We start from the raw sequence: 4,529 nt of genomic DNA on the forward strand, positions 1-4,529 counted from the left end.
ATGAATCAGTATCCTACGATTTAAGTGGAACAAGTTGCTCACAATTTTGTGTGGCATGTTATAAACTCTGTAAAGATATACGTGTAAAAGTTTTTTCAAAAAGTGCTAGCTGCATGAATGAATCAGTATAGTGCCCTTTCAATCAAATGCTGTTTTCAGCAATCTGTGCTTCATGTTATCACACTATGTAAAGGCACATTTATATGTTTCTTTTAACTGTGATATCTGTGTGAATAAATCATTTTACTTTTCCTTCAGTTAAACATCATTTTCAGCAATATTTGCTGCTTGATATACTTACTGGAAATCTTCAGGTATAAGCCACATGTATAAAGGGGTTTCTAACAGTATTATATGAATGTATGGATATCATGCTATTTCAGTGAAATAGTGTATTCAGCATTCTGTGTTATATAATGTAATTGGTATCAAACTATTTCAACAAAACACTATGTCCAGGGTAATGTGTTGCAATGCTATACACTTTGTAAATGTGTTTCTATTCATGAAAGCTCCATGAATAAATAGCACAGTTATTTTAGCAAAAAATTTTGCTTATAGTTACTTGTACTTCGTTATATGCTCTGAAGGCACATTTCAGAATCTCTCTTTTGTAGTGCTAACTGTGTGAATAAATAAAGGCACATAGGTAAACATTTTTCCTAACAGTGCTAGCTCCTTTAATGAATCAGTATAGTGCTATAGCAGTGAAGCAATGTAACTGTAATGCATGTTATAGATTTTGTAATGGGACATGTATAAAAGGTGTTCTTTTGCTTTTTTCTTATTTTATTGGGGTCATATTGGCTTACAACACTGTAAATTTCAGGTGTACATGACTATATTTCAGTTTCTGTACAGATTGCATCTTGTTTGTCACCAAGAATCTAGTGTTTAATCCATCACCATACACATGTGCCCCTTTACCCATTTCACCCTTCCCCAACCCCCTTTTCCTCTGGTAACCACTAATCTGTACTCCTTATCCTTGTGCTTGTTTTGTCATCTTACACATAAGAGTGAAATCATATGGTATTTGTCTTTTTTGATCTGAATTATTTTGCTTAGCATAATACCCTCAAGGTCCATATGTGTTGTAGCAAATGGTAAAATTGTGTCTTCTCGTGGCTGAGAATATATATATATATACATACATATACCACATATTCTTTATCCATTCATTTGTTAATGGGCACTTGGTCTGCTTCCACATCTTGGCTACTGTGAATAATGCTGTGATGGGCATAGGGGTGGATATATCTTTTAGAATTATTGATTTCATGTTCTTTGGATAAATACCAAGAAGCTGGATTATACAGTAGTTCAATTTTTAAGTTTTGATAAATCTCCGTACTATTTTCCATGGTTTTCATTCCCACCAGCAGTGTATGATGATACGAAGATTCCCATTTCTCCACTTCCTCTTCAAACTCATTGTCTTTCCTGTTAATTATAGTTATTCTAATGGGTATGATGTGATAGCTCATTGTAGTTTTGATTTGCCTCTCCCTAATAGTTAGTGATGTTGAACATCTTGTCATGTGCCTGTTGCCCATCTGTATATCTTCTTTGGGAAAAAGTGTGTTCAAATCTTTCGTTCATATTTTGATTGGGTTGCTTGTTTCTTTTTTTTATTGAGTTGTATGAGTTGTTTATATATTTTGGAAATTAATCCTTTGTCGGATATATAATTTGCAAATATTTTCTCCAAGTTGGCAGGTTTTTTCATTTTTTTGATGGTTTTCATTGCCTTGCAGAAATTTTTTGTTTTATGTAGTCACATATGTTTATTTTTCCTTTTGTTTCCCTTGCCTGGGTAGACATAATATTCAAAACTATATCACTAAGACTGATGTCAAAGAGTTTACTGCCTGTATTGTCTTCTAGGAGTTTTTACAGTTTCAGGTCTTCCATTCAAGTCCTTAGTCCATTTTCAGTTCATTTTTGTGTATGGTGTCAGATAATGATCTACTTTTGTTCTTCACATGACTGTCCAGTTTACTGCCTGTATTTTCTTCTAGGAGTTTTACAGTTTCAGGTCTTACTTTCAAGTCTTTAGTCCATTTTCAGTTCATTTTTGTGTATGGTGTCAGATAATGATCTACTTTTGTTCTTCACATGACTGCCCAGTTTTCCAAACACCATTTATTGAAGAGAATTTCCTTTCTCTGTTGTATGTTCTTGGGTTGTTTGTCAAAGATTAGCTGTCCGTAGATGTATGGTTTTATTTCTGGGCTTTCAATTCTGTTCCATGGATCTGTGTGTCTATTTTTCTGGTAGTATCATGCTGCTTTTATTACTACAGCTTTTTAGTATATTTTGAAGTCATAGAGTATGATATCTGCAACTTTGTTCTTTTTTACAAGATTGCTTTAGCTATTTGAGGTCTATTGTGTGTTCCATATAAATTTTAAGATTCTTTATTGTATTTCAATGAAGAATGTCATTGGGTTTCTGACTGAGATTGCACTGAATCTGTAGATTGGATATTTAACTATGTATGCCTTATGGACATTTTAACTATGTAAATACTTCTAATCCATGAGCATGAACTATCTTTACATTCGTACATATCTTCTTCAATTTCTTTCAATAATATCTTACAGTTTTCAGTGTATAAGTCTTTTACCTCCTTTGCTAAATCTATTCTTAGGTATTTTATTCTTTTTGTTGTAATTGTAAATGGAATTGTATCCTGGATTTCTTCTCCTGCTAGTTCATTATTAGAGTATAGAAATGCCACTGATTTTTGTAAGTTGATTTTGTACCCTGCAACTTTACTGGATTTGTTGATTATTTCTAGTAGACTTTTCATGGATTCTTTAGGGTTATCTATATACATAATCATGTCATCCACAAATAGTGATACTATTCCTTCATCCTTTACAATTTTGCTTCTTTTTATTTCTTTTTCTTGCTTAATTGCTCTGGCTAACCCTATCAGTACTATACTGAATAAGAGTGACAAGAGTGGACATCCTTCTCTTGTTACTGTTCTCACAAGAAGAGCTTTCAGTTTTTTACCATTAAGTATGATGTTCACTGTGCATTTGCCATGTATGGCTTTCATTATGCTGAGGTACTTTCCTTCTGTACCCATTTGATTGAGGCATTTTATCTTAAATTGTTGTAGGATCCTGTCAAATTCTTTCTCAGCATCTACTGAGATTATCAGGTGATTTTGATTCTTTATTTTGTTAATGTGTTGTATCACATTGATTGATTTGCAGATGTTGAGCCATCCCTGCATCACTGGAATAAATCCCACTTGATCGTGGTATATTATCCTTTTAATGTATTACATTTGATTTGCTAATATTTTTTTGACAAATTTTGCATTTATGTTCATCAGTGATACTGGCTTGGAGTTTCCTTTTTTGTGTTGTTCTTGTCTTGTTTCAGTATTAGGGTAATCTTGGCCTTGTGGAATGAGTTAGGAAGTATCTGTCCTCTTCAATACTTTGAAACAGTTTGAGAAGCATAGGTATTAAATCTCCTTTGAATGTTTGGTAGAATTCACCAGAGAAGCCATCTGGTCCTGGGCTTTTTTTGAGGGGGAGGTTTTTAGCTATTTTTTCAATTTCTTTTCTTGTGATTGTCCTATGAAGATTCTCTCTTTCTTCTTGGTTCAGTTTTAGGAGGTTGTATGATTCTAAGAATTTATCTATTTCTTCCAGGTTATGCAATTTGTTGACATGTAGCATCTCATAGTACTGTTTTGTAATCCTTTGTATTTCTGTGGTATCTGTTGTAATTTCTCCTGTGTCATTTCTGATTTTATTTATTTGAATCATCTGTCTCTTTTTCTTACTCAGTCTGGCAGTAAATGCAGTAAAGCTACAGGACACAAAATCAATATACAAAAATCAGTTGCATTTATATACAGTAAAAACAAACTTACAGAAGAGAAATCAAGAATATAATCCCACTTACAATTGCAACAAAAAGAATAAGATAATTAAGAAGAAATTTAACCAAAGATGTGAAAGATGTAGATGTTGAAAAGAACAAGATATTGAAGAAAAGCTAAAGAAATGGAGAAGTATTCTATTCTGTTGGATTTGAAGAATAAACGTAGTTAAAATGTCCTTATATAAAGCAATCTAAAGATTCAATGCAGTGCCAATCACAATCCCAATGACATTTTTCACAGAAATAGAACAAAGGGACAGAAATGGAATTTCTCATCAAGACAGCAGTGTGAGGAGATATTCAACTTGTCTCCTCCCATGAACACAACCAGGTTATAACACTTTTTGGAAGAATTACCCTGGATTGAAAATTGAAAACTGAAAACTGGATAAAAAGAACCCCCATGACAAGGGACAGTCCTGATGAAGGCAGAAGAGGCAGTAATTCTGGATGGAGAGGACAAAAGCCACCTTTGGGAGCAGTGGAGCTTCTCAGCTGGCCATGCGGGAGTCACCCTAATGTACGCAGCCCTCCCTGGTGAAGTGCGGTCCCAAGTGGGGGCGACACTGCTATAAGCATCCTTTGGACTCAGCCCAGCTGAGATGGAGGTCTAACTG

This window comes from Equus caballus, chromosome X, assembly GCF_041296265.1.
Source record: "Equus caballus isolate H_3958 breed thoroughbred chromosome X, TB-T2T, whole genome shotgun sequence".
Classification (NCBI taxonomy): domain Eukaryota; kingdom Metazoa; phylum Chordata; class Mammalia; order Perissodactyla; family Equidae; genus Equus; species Equus caballus.